Raw genomic sequence first — 20,993 nt, 5'->3', positions numbered from 1 at the left:
GGACTGCAGTTGTTTTGCTGTGTTTACTGGCTGCGCAGAAGAATGTCCCACTGTCGGTGCTGATGACATTGTTGATCGTTAAATAGCTCGTCTCTGTTGCGCTGCCGTTTAAAGTAAATCGTTTCTTGTGTTCTCTGTCGTCGCTTGCCTCTCTGTACTGCAAGTGACCAATATAGTTTAAATCATTCTGTTCTTTTGGTTGATGATACCAGGTGATAACGTAGTAGGAGCTGTCACTATTGTGGCATTCCAACGTGTATGAGTTTCCAGCTCTCCTCAATAAAGACGGAGGTGTTTGTTTAATGTCGACACAGAAAGAAGAATCTGCATGCAGAAAATTAAAATATTAAGTGAATATACAAACTAATCAGTAAGACTGAGGTATTTCTAATTTAAATATTGACGGTTGAGATTCTTACTTATTAGCCAGTGAATCGACAAAAGTACAAACACTCGTGCAGCCATCATTACAGGTCGCTTTTAAAATGATTGCCTTTTTGGTCAGCTTTTGAGAATCTTTGAAGCAAAGTTCAAGGAAATTACGTCAATATTTTTTTTTCTTTGTCGTCTTTACAGTGTTTGTTGTTTGACAGAACATGCATTCTTATTCTCTTATTCTACCCACACCTGCCGTTTATGATTTTTTACTTTTTACCACATGATCTCTCTCTCTCTCTCTCTCTCTCTCTCTCTCGTATGTAATTGTATGTAATTAACCTCGATTAATCCCATCTAACATTAACACAAGTAATGATAAAATAAACTTTTTGAAGTAAATACACACTAAATCACAAACATAATGCAGATTCAACACAGAGGAATAACACAATAAATAAATAATGGCATAGCTTAAACTTAAACAATGGCCTTAAACCCGAACTTTTAACAAAATACTTCTTAAACAAGTATAACCTGAATTTGGATGCCTTCCTAAAAGGTAAGCTGAAAAGAAGACAATAAGAAACTTATGACAATGTACTTTAAACACCTATACAAAAATAAATGTACTAATTCTGAAATTGGCAAAGTATATAAAACACAGACGTGTCAAAGTAAAACTTAACAATCAAAACGACTGCAGATTTCGAATGTACTGCTGAAGACCGACTTAATTTAAAGTAAATGCATCTCCAAACTGGACATACATTAAAATTGTGTTAAAAGTCCGTAAATATTGTCCTCAGTTGGTCAACATCATCAACGACTTGATAATTATACTCCACATAAGTGTTTTTCAACTGGTGCGCTGTTGAAATAATACTGTAGTGTAGTGCCCCAGGGTTCTGACCTAAGAGAAACACACTCCTTGGTCGACACCTGTCTGAGAAGGACGGGACTACCTGGATAAACCGACATAAAAGCATTTCTGCGATCTCCGTTTTACAGAAACAGCAGTAAGTGTGCACTGAGCAGCAGGAGACCTGTCGGGGGTCCATGTGCCTGGGTGGGTTTTCGCCATCGAGTCTCGCAGAGCCGAGGGACAGCGGGCATATGATTGCAGTGCTTTGTTTGCGAACGCCAATCTCCAAACTGATGTTTTTGACAGCGTCTCCGGTAGTCAATACCCTTCGGACAGTTCAGCACATATAACATTTAATGGGTTTTTAATTGGTTGAATCGTGGTGTGCCTTGGTATTTTTTGGGTTACAAAAAGTGTGTAGAAAAACGCCTGGAAAACACTGCTCTACCCGCCGTTGCTCCTGGCACGCTAACAAAGATATCTGTATTGCTATGTCATTTAAAAACTGACTTGGATGGTTGTGTTGCATTCTTTGCATACATTAGCGAATATACTGCAAACTGGAATAATAGGGCAAATCATTACACTTCTATTTCGTAGACGTTTGTCATTATATTAGGGCAGTCAGCACTGTAAGCTACCTGACCGACTGGCGAGCCAAATACAGAGAGGTAATAAAGACTTATTATGGTTTTAGTGCCACTCAAAGATATCTTATTTATCACTTATGTGATATGACATTGATTCCATCTTTTTACAGAAACATGAAATGAAAAAAAGAGCGTGCAATTTTTATCTTCGCAACTTTTCTCTAACATTGCGCCAGGACTGCCATGATCCAGTACCCCCATCCCCCAACCCCCACCCCCACTCCCCATGTTGGTATGTATAAGTAAAGAAAATGAACAACAGTATGAGGCGATCGCCTTGTTGCCTGCTCTGTATGCGACAATATTTTTTAACGAGATAAACTAGCAACATACTGCCCTCTTTTGGACGTATTCCTTAGAAGGGTATTCATTCCTGTTTTTATCTATAAAGTTTAAAATAAGGATTTCCATATAATACTATTACTCTTAATAATAGCAATAATAATACATTTAATTCACGTAGAATCATCCCAATGTTGATACCATTTTATGCAATCAGATCAGTAATGATTTATGCCTTTATCCAAGGTAACCTACAGCATTTGAAATACAATTGACTACATTTATTTTGGTTGTTCCAATTGGACCACAGGCAGAGAAAGTGACTTATTTATGGTAATACTATGAGTAACATTTGTACCCACGGCCTCAGAGTTTGAAGTCCAAAGTTTTAAGCTCTACTACACAAAAATGTCAAAATGAAAGTTTTGCACAATTTATGCAATCTCACCTGTCTTCCCAATTCAGTATTCCTATTCAGTGATCATAGTGAGAGCCAAAGGCAGGCAACAGCACTTGACAGTACCCCACAGCACCTCTGAGCACTTTAGGACACACTCACACTTAGTAGAGTCCCTATAAAACAATCTATTATAACATGTGCTCCAAAAAGGATAGAAGGTGTGAAGTTTTCATTGGAGGTCACTGCAGAAGTTATTTCCTTACTTTATGATATGCTGTAAAAATGTATTCTGAAATTATACCCTCTCAGGTCATAGTAATAACTGACTTCAAACTAAAAATTCTTATCAGTAGTAGGGTAATTCATTCGTGTCTGTGTCCAAGTGATGTATTTGATAAATTTGATCAAATAATTCAAATTTAATATCTTATGCATTGGGTTGAAATTTTGTGAAGTACAGCAAGATATTCTCACTGTTACATAAGGAAGATTTGTTGTTTAACTACGTTAGAGGAACATGACATTGAGTATAGTGTTCTTTATTGACAGCTAGGGATGTGCAGAGTCTTTTTGTTTGGTAGTGGCTCAAAAGGGAAGAAGGGGCAGTTTATGGGACAAGATTTTTTCCAGAGCCCTGCAGCACAATGTAAAATGATGTTATATGTTTACTAAGATCCCTCAGTAAGAAAAACAGTCAAAAATAATTTTGCTTCATAGGTCTTGTCAGAAAAATCTTCTTTCGGATCCCGTATTTGATAAATCATTATGACTTCATCTTTGCTTATAATATTCTATCTCTATGAACAGAAGAGAGCCGTTTTTGTCCACAGATATTGTACATGAGTTTAATTTTTTGTAAATTTCTATTTCTCACTATTAACTAATTAGTCTATTTTTCTTACTGTATTAATTGTAATATTTCCACCTTTATACTTTTTGTAGAATTTTGTCAGATTTATTCATTAACAAAATTGATTGCATTATTTATTTATTTATTTGTTTATTTATTGCATTACTGGGATAGTCCTGTTTCTACTGCCTATATAGGCCAAGGCATAAGACAGTTTTATGCGGTCTGTGTGTTTTAGAGGATGTGTTTGTGTTAAGGAATTTCCTCACTACAGTATGTAACTTGTATTTAAAATAGTTGCTTTCTGTAGTTTTATGTAGGTGTATTGGTTTTTACATAACGTTTGTATGCTTTTGTGTAGTGTATGTGGAGACAACAATGGTATTACCACCGTTCCATAAATTTTCAAGTGGCATATTTCTTTAATCAGATACATCTATATTTTGTGTGTGCATCTGTGTACTGTGTGTATTTAGTACAGCAATGTCAATAATACATGTAGCTTTACGAGGGACGTTCAAAAAGTTTCCGCATTTCCGCACTATTTTTGTTGGAAATGGAGAAGGCTGGAGGAGTATTTATGATGAACAGTTTTATCTGCTAGTATAGGATTGTCCCAGTACAGTTTCTGTATGTACTGTTTTAGGGATTTAAGTATACTTATGTTTATTTTTTTTTCTTTATTAATTTGTTTGCTTTTGGGGTTTTTTTTTTTTGTGTGTGTGTCTCTGCTAGTTTGCAGTTTACTTCCAGTTCTTAATGTCTTAATGTTTGCTAGCTGATTTGGTCAGTGTATCTGCATGTTTGGTCTGTTATGTTAGCATCATTCAGAATATAGTTTCTTTAGTTTCTCATTTTTATAACTTGATCTTGTATGATTTTCATAAACCCATCAGCCATGAAAATAAAGTATCACCATGCATTAGAAAGCCATTCAATGTAATGTTCTTCTTCTTCTTATGCATGAAATATGAAATATTTATTTTTATGATCTAATGCTATAGGCAAGAAGAAACACCAGAATGGGATTTATTTTTTCTTGCGTCTCTCTTCTTAAAGTGTTGTCAGTTTTATTAACTTTCTTCATTTAAAAAAAAAAAAAAAAAAAATATATATATATATATATATATATATATATATATATATATTAAGCTTTCATATTCTTTTAAATAGAACTATTGATTTATTGGTCATCTAGTTGTTCGAAGAGGATTACTTGTATTCCTTATTATCCCTATTACTTATCCCTATTACTTGTATATGTGCCTACTTCACTTGTATGACACCCATTGTACACCCAACTTTTTATTTTTGATTTTTTTTGGGGGGTCTTGTTTTTTAAGAGAGTCCAAAAACAGGGCCCATTAAAGCCCAATTAGGCATTAATTGTGCGGTTTTGGGCTATACAAAAAATATTAATTATTGTTAGGTTGATTTTCTGTATGTTTAATTTTGAATGATCTAGAGACTCCCCATCTTAAAAGATACACTTACCAAACTTTACATGGTTACTGTAATTATTTTCTTCTAATAAACAGAAGAAGAACGCATCTGACTATGACAGATCTAAAGACTGCATGTTTTCACATGACAATGAGAGATTGTGGTTGCAAAGTGTGTTATGTGGGAAATGTGATACCATGAATACTATGTGCACAGAAATATTAAGCCAAATCTTCAGTTTCCAACTATGACAAGGTCAAATTGCCTTTCTTTGTTGCATCCCTATTTAAAGTAAATCTGTTTTGTAAGATGGGCTTGTAATTAGGGAAAGAGCTGCTGAGGTATCCAATAAGCCTCATGGAACTTTTTTGCATTGTTTGCTGTATCAGAACATTAATGGATAGCTGCTATCTCCATGATGTCAATGAAATTTGGCTGAGCCTCCAGATTTCATTATTACGTGATAAAGTGTCGTCATGACATTTATGCCATTTAGAAAATTTGTTAAAAAAAAAAAGTGCAGATAATCTATACTATATACATATAGGAGACTACAGGAGATGCCTTGTCTATTATATGCTTACAGTACAGAAATGTAGAACACCAATATGTTACCTGAGCATGACAATTACTGTTTTATCTAAATAAAGAATTTCAGCACAAAGATTAATAACACAACAAACTGGAAATTTAAAGATAAATATTAAAGATAGATAAAAATGGTAAAGGTTCCATATCATTTCTTTAATTTACCAAAAGTTAATTCTGTAAATTAAGCATACCATTTTATTAATTTATTTTTATTTATTTAAAATTAATCTTACTTGTCAGAAAAGACAGAAAGGCAGAAGACACACTTAAACCAGCACAAATCTTAGATAATTTCTTACAAGGTTGTCCTTTCAGGTTTTTATAAGTCTGTCGAGCAAGAAGTTGTCTTGTTTCAACTCACAATTCAAATTACCTCAACAACATGCATATTGTAATCTTTTTAGTTAGCCAATTAAAGGTGTCATTTTGCTTGACTTCTCACTACATTTATAATGGCTAACATGGTACAACACCATTGTCTTTAAGAGAGACACTCACTTTTATCTCTACTTAGTTCTATACCAAAATTGTCTGGTTTTAAAAATAGATAAACAGATAAATACATCAATTGATCAGCCTACATATTTTTTTTACTCTTTTAAAGAAAATAGCATCCATGTGAATACTTTACCATAATAAAGCTGCATTGTATTCTATTTTTCTGTGTTTTACAGGGTTTTCTAACAAAGTGTTGCATTGCAAAATTTTCTAAAAGTCTAAGTGGGCATAAAAAAATAACTCAGTCAGGGAATTTACCCATTACAGCACCCACTCTGGTACATACCCACACTTGGCAAATTTACCTAACCTGCACATCAGTGGAATGTGGGAAAACAACCATTACAGAAAACATGCAACATCTACACATACACCAATCAGATATCAGATCTGGAGAAACGGAATTTTATATGTGAAAAGCCGTGTTAACCACTGCACTACTCTGCCATCCTAAAATTGCTGTTGCTTATTTCAAATTTCCAGACACTGTGGGATATGGCCGGCCATTCATCCCGGCCAGTACCCCCAGTTCCGCCAAGTGGAGCCCTTCGTGCAACATAGAGGTGCCCCAAGTTCCAGCAGGGCATCATGGACAGTGGAGTTTTACATCACAGCCCTGCTGGATACCATGGGGGCCTACAGGGACGCTGCAGGAAGGAGCAGGGAATGTTATTTTCACTATAACCCATAAGTACGTCCTCGGCCAAACAGAACTCCAAATCCCAGAAACCCTTGCAAAGCCCGTCAGAGCACGTGCCAGGAGCGGGCGTGCTCATTGGCTCCCAGCCAGAAGATAAGGCCAATGATGGTTTGAGCCTGCCTCCAGCCGAATTAAATAACTTTATGGACATGCGGGAACTTGAGAAGTTAATCGAGCCCGTACAAAGTTTCTTACAGGTCCTGATGAACATGAAGAAGATCGTTGGGGAGCTGGGAGCAGCTGCCGAAGCACCATTAAGAAAGGTGGATGAGTACCTACCACGATTTGGTCGGGAGTCTCCCGTCATGATAAATGCAGTGGTACAGGTAAGTAAGACCCGTACCATACATCATAAAGGGACGCATTGTGAACCTGGCCCACGATTCGCTAGTAGCAGGTGCCAATTCTCTGTGAGCCCTACAAGGGAGTCAGAAACCATGACCGAGGGGGCGGGGGAAGCATCAATCGAACTGGAGCAGCTGAATAGTGCTGTTTCCCAGAGCGATGCGGTGCTGAAGACGCCGCCACCGGTCATTTGCAAATCAAATGGGGTCCAAACAGTAAAGGGTCTCTCTTTGACAAATAGAGAGACTCAGACCGTGAGAAAACCCCAGAATAAACAGGTGATCCCAAAAATGAAATGGGGGTCTCCTGACAAAGTAGAAAAGGGAGCTGAGAGCTCAGGGGCGGCGTTGGAAATCTTCTCAGCAGACAAAGGGGCGGAGCCCGAATTTCCTAAATGCTTCCAGTATCACAGAGGGATACGAACAGAGTGATGGCGGCTGTGTTACGAGTGCCGCCGGCCGGGCCACGTATGGTGAAGTTGTCCTCGGAGGACAGGGGATAAAGTATCTTATTTATATAATGTTCCCCCTCGGTTCTCCCGGGAAGATTCAAAACATTGCCAAGGCCCAACCAATAGATTCTCCTTAATGAAGATGTCCCTCGCGGGGCTGGCCGCTTCGAACCATGGTTCTTCGCTGGGTGGAGAGTACTGTGGGATATGGCCGGCTGGTCATCCCGGCCAATACCACCAGGCCGCCAGGTGGAGCCCTTTGTGCAACATAGAGATGCACCGAGTTCCAGCAGGGCATCATGGACATTGGAGTTTTAGATCACAGCCTGCTGGATACCATGGGGGCCTCCAGGGGATGTTGCAGGAAGGAGCAGGGACTGTTATTTTCACTATAACTCGGAAGTAAGTCTTAGTCACAGCGACAGAGGAAATGACGTACTTCTGGGATGAAGAAGAGGAGTTTTCACCTGACCCAGAAGTGCTGAAAAGTGACATGGACTGAGGGATCAGAAGCACTTCCGGGTCATGGACTATAAAGGACTGTGAGAGATCCCAGACGGGCGAGCTGACTTGGGAGGAAGGGTGGCAGTGCGTCTGGGAGTCGAGGATTGTTATTGTTTATTGAGAATTGTAGTGATTTATGAGTATTGTGGAGTGGAGGGTGCTTAGTGCACATTATTATTATCCATCCATCCATCCATCCATCCATTTTCCAACCCGCTGAATCCGAACACAGGGTCACAGGGGTCTGCTGGAGCCAATCCCAGCCAACACAGGGCACAAGGCAGGGAACCAATCCCGGGCAGGGTGCCAACCCACCGCAGGACACACACAAACACACCCACACACCAAGCACGCACTAGGGCCAATTTAGGATTGCCAATCCACCTAACCTGCATGTCTTTGGACTATGGGAGGAAACCGGAGCGCCCGGAGGAAACCCATGCAGACACGGAGAGAACATGCAAACTCCACTCAGGGAGGACCCGGGAAGCGAACCCGGGTCTCCTAACTGCGAGGCAGCAGCGCTACCACTGCGCCACCGTGCTGCCCCCATTATTATTATAATAAAGTCAACTATTGGACTTTTATCTGGTGTCTGGCGTCTGATCTGAGGGTTCAAGAGAGAGATAGCATCCCCTATCTGTCACAACACTCAAGCTTTAATGCAAAATATTGAAGTCAGAGAATTGGATTGGTATGCAAACAGCACATTTATTTATTTAACATTCTCTAATCTAAAACAATATCACAGAGTTAGGTATCTGCTTTAAGGGGCAGTACCACCAGATGTTGTGCAAAATAAGTAACATGCTACCCTCAGTAATTTAACAAATTATGAAAATGCTTTTTTAAAAATATATATTTTTTGTCTACTTAAGCTATTTTGTTTTTTTTTATATGCTCAATGTAATTTGTTATCTGGAAAAATATTGCTTTTTGTATAATGCAAGAGAGCCTTTATGCCAGATGCTATGAGCCTGTTTCCAGCTCATATGAAATAGCTGTATTCTGCCTACAGTGTTTTAGGTTTACCCTTAGGTCTGTGCACATATATAACATGAAATTTGTTGTCTTTTGAAGACTACGTTCCCTCTTATTCTTTTCATTAAAATGAGGGCCTACCTTTTTATCATTTAATTGTGGTTCTCATACAAGCTTTTCCCATCAAGATTATGCAGTGTACACCAACGATGACGTACAAAACGTGCAGTTTCATCTGCCCCCTTAAAGGTAATTTGTAAAAAAAAATATATTACATTAATCAGAATTGTCCTGTGTGGCATCTTGATCTTCAACCACCACTAGGGACAACTGGTTTATGGCACTAAACTTTAAAAAGCTATTGAAAAGCCTGATGTGTGATCCTTCCACTTTGTGGAAAAGATGCCAGAAAGTATGTGTCTTTTTCAAACAGCCACAGAGTCTTATGGTCTCATTTTTAACTCTTGACATGGACTTGATCGTGAAAATATGCTTATAGCAAAAAACAGGAAAATCCATCCATCCATTTTCCAACCCGCTGAATCCAAACAGGGTCACGGGGGTCTGCTGGAGCCAATCCCAGCCAACACAGGGCACAAGGCAGGGAACCAATCCTGGACAGGGTGCCAACCCACCGCAGGACACACACAAACACACCAAGCACGCACTAGGGCCAATTTAGAATCGCCAATCCACCTAACCTGCATGTCTTTGGATTGTGGGAGGAAACCGGAGCGCCCGGAGGAAACCCACGCAGACACGGGGAGAACATGCAAACTCCACGCAGGGATGACCCGGGAATCGAACCCAGGTCCCCAGGTCTCCCAACTGCGAGGCAGCAGCGCTACCCACTGCGCCACCCCACAGGAAAATTCATTTTCCAAATAAAAAAACATTCCTATGCAATTTATCTTCTTTTCGTATATGGCCATTTGCATAGTTGTTAAGCAGTGACAAACAAGCCATATTGTGTGAAACCATTTAGTTATGAATAGGTGCTAGGCCATGAGATTTAACACGACATTGTCATCTTCTATGGAGTCCAGTGGCTGTGAGGCTTCTGTTGGTAAAGAAAGATTCACTGATCTTGACTTTGCTGATGATGCTGTGATCTTCACAGAGTCAATGGAGGCTCTGATCAGGGCTCTCAAGTGACTGAGTCTGAGTGTCTGGGCTTGCGAGTGTCCTAGATAAAAGCAAGATCCAGGCCTTTAATTATCTATTAGGCACTGCCATAAGCAGTGTGTTTGTCTACAGAGAGAGTGTCGACCTTGTCGAGAGGTTTACTTACCTTGGAAGTGACATTCATGTCTCTAGTGACTCTTCCTATGAAGTCAGTAGATGGACTGGGAGAGCATGGCGAGTTATGAGGTCACTGGAAAGGGGTGTGTGGGATTCCTGATATATATAGAAAAGTATGAAGGTCCAAATCTTTAGAGTCCTGGTGCTTCCTGTCTTGCTATATGGTTGCGAGACATGGATGCTTTCCAGTGACCTGAGACGAAGACTGGACTTCTTTGGTAATGCGTCTTCAGAGAATAATAACAAAAGTGTGTTTTTGTAAGCCATACTGATGCTAAGATGCACATATTACACAAACAATGAATTTATTCATAAAATAATTACAAATTATGGAATGAGAAAATATAAAAGTCAAAGAATCAAATTAAAGGAATTCAATCCATTCCCTGCTGCTCTTTGGTCCTGCCTACATTGAATCAGACATTTTCCATTTAAGAATCACACCTTCACAGAAAAAGTTTATATTTAGGTCACCTCTATCCATTAATGCATTTTTAAGGGTTATGTTAACACAATAAATGCTAATTAAATACTGGGAATTTTACTGTTCAACTACTTCCTTTTCCACCTCCTGCCATTCTCTTTCTATCTCGTTCTTTCTTTTTCTTTCTGATATGACCTCTCTTCAGCTCACCAGCTGAGGATTCACCACCAGCACATTTGAAAACTTCACACGCAGTCTGACTTTGGCCATGAATTGGCATTAAACACTTTCCAAGATTTACTTATGGCCACACTTTGAAATTTTCTCCAAGTTCAATTTCCTGTTAGAACTGCAACTAACACGGTGCCCCCATATATTGTGACAGATTAAGGTCTCCGTGACCCCTTGAACCTTCAGACCACACGTCAGACACAAGGTAAAAGTCTAAAGATGACTATTTATTATAATAATGAAGTGCACAAAGCACCACCTCTCCACAAATCTCATTAATCAATAATCAAAAATCCAATAATCACAATCCTCCACTCCCAGACGCTTAGCCACCCTGCCTCCCAACTCAGCTTGACGTCTGGGATTTCCCATAGTCCTTTTATAGTCCTTGACCTGGAAGTGTTTCGCCCTCTCTGTCCACGTGATTAGGAACACTTCCAGGTCATATAAAAACTCCACTTCATCCCGGAAGCACGTTGTTCCATTCAGTCATGTGTTCATGACGCACTTCCGGGTTATAGGGCACGTAACCCTCTATGAGCCTCCCTCCAGCGGCTCCTAGTGGTCCCCATGGTATCCAGCAAGGCTGTTTATAAAAACTACAATATCCATATGGCCCTGCTGGAATTTGGGGCACTTCCATGTTGTTGGGAGAGCTCCATCCAGAGGCTTGGAGGTGAGGACCGGAATATTTGGCTGGCCATCCCTCACAATATGTATTACATATTATATATTATATTTTAGCAGCTCTTTTGCAAGGTAACACCCCAAGTCAAAGGGATAACATCATGCCTTATGTTGTATCCAGAGTCGTGTATCATACAGATATTCTGCCACTTTCAGTGATTCTCTTTCTTTATGCCTTTTTCAGGATGGGTTATGGAGCCCCAGACATATGCTAGATCATCTCTCTTCTAATGTCTTAGATGAACATTGAACATTTCTGCCCAGGCCACAAATGTCTTTAACTTTTTTGACACTCAGCCCATTGCTTACTTTTCTAGGTTCTTTTAAGCCTTGGTGACAACTTAGCCAGTTATGTGACACCTTTCACTTCTAGACTCATCAGGCTATTTATAAAAATACAGAGCAAATTCTCATACAAAATCCAAAACACATTTAATTTAGTTCAGGGCCATAAGGGGGCATAAAACCTACCCTGGGAGTATTAGGTACAAGGCAGAAAACAAAGCTTGACCAACCACTTGTCCATCACAGTGTCATTGCACAGAATTGCACTTTTTTAAGTTAGTATGCACTAATTTAAGGATGGGGAAGGAGAAGAGTAGAAAAAAATCACACTTGGGAAGAACAACAAAAACTTCATACAGACTATGACACAGCACAGGGTCAGATTACAAGAAGCTGTATCTATGGGGAAGCAAAGCAATCTACTACGTCACTATGCCTCCCAATGTATACAGAAAATGTACAACAAAGAAAACTTCACAGAAATCTGATAGGAGCACCTCATTTTAATGATCTGTAGTTAGAATCAGCTGATATTGAAGTGATGTCAAATTACCTTTTAAAATGATGTGGGCTGAATACAGACACAGCACCATTTTAATACTTATAAATATACCAATGTTATTTTTTATTATAAATTATTTTTATTACAAAAAATACATTTGTTCTCTACATAAATATTAATGGACACAAGATCTTATTAAAGGTGAAAAAAGCCTGGTATGATACAGTATGTCTTAATTTTATTTTCTGCACATGAACAGAATTGAATTTTTAATATGAGTGTGAGGAATTTATTCAGAATATATTTAAATATATATAATTGCAAGTGTACTTAAGTCTATGCATACAAGCTCATCAAATTTAATTATTGTAGAAATAAACCAGCGAGATATTTGTTGGATTATGGTGCCCCCTTTTGACTTATGAAGTAAAAGATATGTGTCCTTTAAACAGATATTGTTTAAGGTTGCAAGCTTTTTGGCTGACAGTAAGTTTAATTGTGTCATTGTGTTTACTAGCTGCGCAAAAGTACATTGCACTGTCTGATGGTTCCAGGCTCTTGATTGTCAGAGTTCCATTAGTTGCTACATTATGAATGATTTCATATTTCTCTCTGCTGAATCTAGGTTCATACTCTGGTTTGCTACCCTGAGTTGAGTACACGATTAACCGGATTCCTTCATCTGGGTGCTGTCGGTAGAAGTACATTTGATAGTATGCTGCATCATCGTGCACACAGTTTATAACTTCAGAGTTCCCTAGTCTGCTGAAGGTAAGTTGTGGGGTCTGTTTCACTGTAACTCCATCTCCCACAGCTGCAAAAAAAAAAAAAAAAAGTTTGTCATTTTGATATTAATTTTACACTTGAATTTTGCCAGAAATCATTTGGACTTTTACAGTACCAACCAGGGAAATATCTACTATGTTCACATTTATTTAAATAAAACAACTTACTGATTAAAAATGAACAGAAGAAGAGTAAAGTTAACATCTCTCATGCGAAATCATCTGGCTGACAGTGACTTCTTTATGAAATGTTTAATGCTGTGTCAATGCGATCACTCTGGTGCACACGCTCAGGAAACAGCTCTTCATGATGTCACATAGCCAAAAATTATTAAATAAATAATGGAAAAACACAACAACTAAGCAACAGAAAATATTCATACAATTTATTATTTAAGAAAATGTCTGTGTTTCTCAAACATACTGAAACATGGTGAGCTACACAATACATTTAATGGATGTTTAAAATAGGAAATAAATTTCCTGAGTTCAACTAAAATTAAATACTGTAATTTTATTTGGAAAATACTTAATGTAATAAATTTAAAATGTAAAAACTACCCTTACTTGACACTTTATCTCCCTCTCTTCATGGATTTATTAATTTATTGAACCTCTTTACAGGAGTTATACTGTATATGTTTACATATGACTCTGAGTTTAACTATCTATTTATTTTTGGAGTGTCATTTTGGAATTGTTTAACATAAGGAGTGAACTACTGTATCTTTTAAAAGTAGTTAGGGAAACCTTTGGGAACTATAAAAAAAAAGAATAAACAAAGATAAAATATGGACATTTATTATTAATATCCCCTCCTTTAACCGCCACCTTATCGTGGTGGAGGGGTTTGCATGTCCCAATGATCCTAGGAGCTGTGTTGTCCAGGGCTTTATGCCCCTGGTAGGGCCACCCAAGGCAAACTGGTCCTAGGTGAGAGATGAGACAAAGAGCGGTTAAACAAACCTTCTATGATGAATGAAAACTTTGGACGGCGTTTTCCCTCGCCCAGACATGGGTCACTGGGGCCCCCCTCTGGAGCCAGGCCTGGAGGTGGGGCTCTATGGCGAGCACCTGGTGGCCGGGCCTGCACCCATGGGGCTTGGCCGGTGCGCAGCCCGAAAAGGCAACATGGGTCCCCCTTCCCATGGGCTCACCACCTATGGGAGGGGCCAAAGAGGTCGGGTGCAGTGTGAGTTGGGTGGTGGACGAAGGTGAGGACCTTGGCGGTCTGATCCTTGGCTACAGAAGCTGGCTCTTGGGACGTGGAATGTCACCTCTCTAAGGTGAAGGAGCCTGAGCTAGTGCGCGAGGTCGAGAGGTTCCGGCTAAATATAGTCGGACTCACCTCAACGCACAGCTTGGACTTTGGAACCAATCTCCTTGAGAGGGGCTGGACTCTGTACCACTCTGGAGTTGCCCCCGGTGAGAGGCGCCAAGCGGGTGTGGGTATACTTATTGCCCCCCGGCTTGGACCCTGTTCATTGGGGTTTACCCTGGTGGATGAGAGGGTAGCCTCCCTCCGCCTTCAGGTTGGGGGACGGGTCTTAACTGTTGTTTGCGCGTATGCGCCGAACAGCAGTTTGGAATACCCACCCTTTTTGGAGTCCCTGGAAGGGGTGCTAGAGGGCATACCTTCTGGGGACTCCCTCGTTCTGCTGGGAGACTTCAATGCTCACGTGGGTGATGACAGTGAGACCTGGAAGGGCGTGATTAGGAGGAATGGCTCCCCCGATCTAAACCCGAGCAGTGTTTTGTTATTGGACTTCTGTGCTCATCACGGATTGTCCATAACGAACACCATGTTCAAGCATAGGGGTGTTCATATGTGCACTTGGCACCAGGACACCTTAGGCCTCAGTTCGATGATCGACTTTGTGGTCGTGTCCTCGGACTTGTGGCCACATGTCTTGGACACTCGGGTGAAGAGAGGGGCGGAGCTGTCAACTGATCACCACCTAGTGGTGAGTTGGCTTCGATGGTGGGGGAGGATGCCGGTCAGGCCTGGTAGGCCCAAACGTGTTGTGAGGGTCTGCTGGGAATGTCTGGCAGAGCCCCGTGTCAGAAGTAGCTTCAACTCCCACCTCCGGCAGAACTTCGACCATGTCCCGAGGGAGGTGGGGGACATTGAGTCTGAATGGGCCATGTTCAGTGCCTCTATTGTTGAGGTGGCTGACCGGAGCCATAAGGTGGTCGGTGCCTGTTGTGGTGGCAATCCCCGAACCCGTTGGTGGACACCGGCGGTGAGGGATGCCATCAAGCTGAAGAAGGAGTCCTACAGGACCCTTTTGTCCTGTGGGACTCTGGAGGCAGCTGATAGGTACTGGCAGGCCAAGCAGAATGCGACCTTGGTGGTTGCTGAGGCAAAAACTCGGGTGTGGGAGGAGTTTGGGGAGGCCATGGAGAACGAAAAGTCTATTCGGGGGTCCTGGAGAGGAGGATCCGTCAGATAGTCGAGCCTCAGATTCAGGAGGAACAGTGTGGTTTTCATCCTGGTCGCGGAACAGTGGACCAGCTCTACACCTGTTAGCAGGGTCCTGGAGGGTGCATGGGAATTTGCCCAACCAGTCTACATGTGTTTTGTGGACTTGGAAAAGGCATTCGACCGTGTCCCTCGGGGAATCCTGTGGGGGGTACTCCGAGAGTATGGGGTACTGGACCCCCTGATAAGGGCTGTTCAGTCCCTGTACGATCGGTGCCAGAGCTTGGTCAGCATTGCCGGCAGTAAGTCGAACCCGTTTCCAGTAAGAGTTGAACTCCGCCAGGGCTGCCCTTTGTCACCGATTCTGTTCATAACTTTTATGGACAGAATTTCTAGGCGCAGCCAGGGTGTTGAGGGGGTCCGGTTTGGTGGACTCAGGATTGGGTCACTGCTTTTTGCAGATGATGTTGTCCTGTTTGCTTCATCAGGCCGTGCTCTTCAGCTCTCTCTGGATCAGTTCACAGCCGAGCGGCTGGGATGGGAATCAGCACCTCCAAATCTGAGACCATGGTCCTCAGCTGGGAAGGGGCGGAGTGCCCTCTCAGGGTTGGTAGCGAGATTTTGCCTCAAGTGGAGGAGTTCAAGTATCTTGGGATCTTGTTCACGAGTGAGGGAAGAATGGAGCGTGAGATCGACAGGCAGATCAGTGTGGCATCCGCAGTAATGCGGGCTCTGCATCGGTCTGTCATGGTGAAAAATCAATTTACCAGTCGATCTATGTTCCTACCCTCACCTATGGTCATGAGCTATGGGTAGTGACCGAAAGAATGAGATTGTGAATACAAGCGGCTGAAATGAGTTTCCTCTGCATGGTGTCTGGGCTTTCCCTTAAAGATAGGGTGAGAAGCTCAGTCATCCGGGAGGGGCTCAGAGTAGAGCTGTTGCTCCTCCGCATCGAGAGGAGTCAGATGAGGTGGCTCGGGCATCTGTTCAGGATGCCTCCTGGACGCCTCCCTGGTGAGGTGTTCCGGGCACGTCCATTCAGGAGAAGGCCCCGGGGAAGACCCAGGACACGCTGGATGGACTATGTCTCTCGGCTGGCCTGGGAACCCCTTGGGATTCTCCCGGAAGAGCTAGAAGAAGTGGCCGGGGAGAGGGAAGTCTGGGTATTTCTGCTGAAGTTGCTGCCCCTGCGACCCGACCTTGGATAAGCGGAAGAGGATGGATGGATGGATGAAAATATAGACATTTTGTGAGACGTTGTGCATGGAAGGAAGAAGGAAAAGAAATCATAGCTGCTTTTGAAGACCTCTTACAGTTTCAGTTTTGTAAGCAGCACTGTATATTGATGAAGCATTGTTTATGATGGCAGACAATAACACAATTTAAGTTCAAGCTTTCTTAATCTGTTAGTGTCCTGCTAGCTAGTCTACCATGCATTAAATATTTCATTTTTTTCTATATATTGTGAATTTCTTCAAAGCACAAAGAACCAACTGTCCCAGAATGAAATGTGCTTCATCAAACAATGGAACTATGAAGAACCAGACAACATTATAAAGAAACATATAGTGCCATTAAAGAACCATCACTTTTAAGAGTGACCTATTTTATTTGTCATTATTAAGATAAAATTAAGAAAAAAGAAAATAGCATGGCATTTGATATGCATATAAACCTCACAACTTTTCAAAATGTTTAATAAATTAAAAAAATGACAAGCTAATTAAACAACTAGTAGTGATATGACTCAGTGATCGTGAAACTAGTTCTAAAAAAAAACCCAGCAGGTATAAAGGTCACTCTAGTTGGAACTATTTTATTAATTTTCAGTTATCTGATTTCTAAATTATGGAGTTTCGCTTAAATTTTAGGTGGTTAATTCATGAAAATTAGTTCAGATGATTTCCCCTTGAATTTGGTAATGCTGACTGTGATTTTTATGTGTGCTGATTTATTTTATTCCACTATTCCTTTTACTACTTTCAATTACTGTAAATGCAGACATAGTAGTTTTTTAATTAGTGTTATAATGCATGCCAGTGAAACCTTTTATATAAAGGAAAGTACCTTTTGTAATAAATAGCTGCCCAGGTGAGAGAGAGAGAGAGAGAGAGAGAGAGAGAGAGAGAGAGAGAGAGAGAGAGAGAGAGAGAGAGAGAGAGAGAGAGAGAGAGAGAGTGAGAGAGAGAGCTGGCCAACAAAATGAATACACACTTTAACAGTCATTATCTCTGGGCTTTTCTGAAGTTGAATTGAATTAAGGGAATGATGTGTATTGAGACATTATCTCAGAAGATGTCATTACTCGCATGAATGAAACCAGCTACACTGGCTGCACTTCGTAAAGAAATTAAAACAGCATGCACATCAATCTCACTGGATACATTGGCCATCATTGTTCAAGTAGTTGTTTGTCATAATCAGAAGTGTTTGGACATGCATAGTAACCATTTTGAGCACCTGTTATAAATGTAGAAGTCAAAAGTGACATAAATTCATCCCTTGATATTTGTATAAATTTAATATCATGACTTTAATACAAGTTTGTCTTTTGTTGAAGAGTGTATACATTATTTGCCCCGCTACGTATATATATATAGGGCTTTGGACAGTCTTTTTAAATGCTAAAAGCAAGAAATCAGCAGCAGAGACACAGAATGCGGTTTACAGCATATCAAGTGATTCATGCCCAGCAGAGCCGTCTTAACAGCATTATAGTCCCCCCGGGCAAAGCAGTGCACTGGGGCTTCCACCTACACAACTACTCACAGAAATAAAAATGTAAATGGTCAGTAAAATTAAACATATATTTATTGTATTGCTACTTCCAAACAAAATCAGTGTTTAAATATTTTAAAACCTGCTACACAGCAAAGATTAATCAGCACAAATGTTTTAACAATATAACATGAGCCTCGAAAAATACAAAAATTTCAACATCTAAATGATACTCAGTTAGTAAACCATACAGCATGGGGCCCCTGGGTAACTGCCCAGTGTGTCTATGCGTTAAGACAGCCCTGATGCCCAGCTGTATACATGGAGCAAACATCAAAAACACTCGCCACACGTATATTGGGAACATTGCAATGCAGTTAACACACTTTCTCTGATTTACACACATACAAGTTTGACAGGACACATTTTTAAATGTGACTAAAATTCAAAGCTAATACTAAAAGTGCCAGAGAACTGGCTGAAATGTGGCTATCCAGTGAAAACACCATTAACAGACATTTGGACATGAACCTAGCATATGCAGGATTAAAAGAATAACATGCATATAATAAATAAGACTTTATGACCAACAACCTCCAAACCCCACTTATCAATCCCAACCCCATCAATTACCGTATCTATCTATCTATCTATCTATCTATCTATCTATCTATCTATCTATCTATCTATCTATCTATCTATCTATCTATCTATCTATCTATCTATCTATCTATCTATCTATCTATCTACCGTTCGCATACCCTTCCCTTCTTAGCTGCTATATATTGCCTTGGATTCCTGCAAGTCTAATCATTTTCCTCTGATGATGACTCCTAGTAAGAGTCGAAAGCTTAGGAATAAAAAACTATTTTATGGTACGTGATCAGTTTTCTCCATTTGTGAATTTCCAGCTACAAATATGCAAACCGTATCACAGACCTTCCCTTCCATGATAGCCTACAGTATCTGCCAAATACAAAAATAATACAACAATACAAAGAACATGGTCCGCCCTTATTGAGGCTCGTCAGGGGGATGCACTTTTGCATCCTCTTATGGGGATCGAATCTTGGACATCCGCTGCTCCACGGCGGCTGGCAGGGTGAAGATCGGAGTACAGTACTGTGTTATATTCTTAGTTCTGAATCGGAATCTGATTACCAGGTAACGCTTGTGGTTGGTCGGCCAGTCGCCAAACATAGGTGATACAGTATCTGACAAATAATAGTAGTACTAGGGTTTACATCTTGCCCGAAGAAGGGATCTGAGTTGCCTCGAAAGCTTGCATATTGTAATCTTTTTAGTTAGCCAATAAAAGGTGTCATTTAGCTTGACTTTTCATGACAAAAAATACAAAGAGTACTATACATATTTACTGTATATAGTGAGATTCATTCGCCTGCCTTTAATTGGAACATGTTCTTAAACTTGAAGAATGGAAATAGCAAAGGTATTAAATGTTTATATGAATTACTGCAACTGTGCCGTTTAATTCTGTCCCCGCGATCAGCACTGTTGCAGCCATTGTTTAAAACCAGCTCCTTCCTTTAACGCCTTCTCTCCTTAATCTCTGCCTACCAGTGCCAGAAATACAACGGACACAACCAGTGTATACTGGCACCCCTCTCCCCACTTAAATTTTTTGTGCTGGGTGTTTTTTGTCTGAGGCGTGGTCTGATTGTGTCACCGTGTTCGCTAGCTGCACAAAAGTACATTGCGCTGTCTGATGGCTCCAGGCTGTTAATCTTCAAAGTTCCGTTAGTTGCTACTTGCCGTATGACTTCATATTTCTCTTTGCTAAATCCATCTTCATACTCTGGTTCTTTACTCTGAAAAGAGTATACGATTAATCGGATTCCTTCATTTTGGAGTTGTCGGTAGAAGTACATGTGCAAGTAGGTGTTATCATTGTGTTCACATCTTATCACTGCAGTGTGTCCCATTTTAGCAAAGATTAATGGTGGTGTCTGTAAGACTGTAATGCCGTCTCCTGGAACTGAAAAAGTAAGCGTTTTCAGTCAAGTTGCATCTCAGCATTTATCTATCTACCTTCTATAAATATAAAATTAGCAAAAAGCATTAGAAGAATTAAAACTTATATACTATCTGCATGGATTTCTTTTTAATTAAATATAACACTTACTGAGTAAGAATGAAAAGAAGAGTAAAATCAAAGAAATAATCATTTTTCCCATGAAGACACAAAATGATCAGTGAATCAGTAACATCAATTAAATTTTGAATTGTTATGTCCTGTATTCTATCCAGACAAGATATATGAAGCACGTATTGCATTTTAAACTTTGAAGAAGTTTGCTGACACCTCCTCCCCCTATCCCCCTATCCTCCTCCTCCACTTTTTTTTTTTTTTTTTTAACAGACAATCCGATTTTAAAGAGACGTCAAACACTCACATAAACGTACATCAACAATATATCTTCGACTTGTAAGGATTAAAAGTTAAATTAATAAGGCTAAACTTTAAATCTTGTATTGTAAATCCAGTTCCCGTGCTACGTTGCCACACTACAGAAAATGTCCATATACATCTCTTTTGGTTATTTGTGTATTAATACTTCTGCTGTATATAAGAATACCATGCAGTTCCGCTTGAACAGAAAGGCTTCAGAGTCTGTATATACACGTGTTTAGAACGACATACAGATGTTTTCATTATATTTTAATGTCTATGTGGTCTC

The sequence above is a fragment of the Erpetoichthys calabaricus genome, chromosome 3 (genome assembly GCF_900747795.2).
Source record: "Erpetoichthys calabaricus chromosome 3, fErpCal1.3, whole genome shotgun sequence".
NCBI lineage: Eukaryota > Metazoa > Chordata > Cladistia > Polypteriformes > Polypteridae > Erpetoichthys > Erpetoichthys calabaricus.
Note: the sequence above shows the minus strand (reverse complement) of the source record.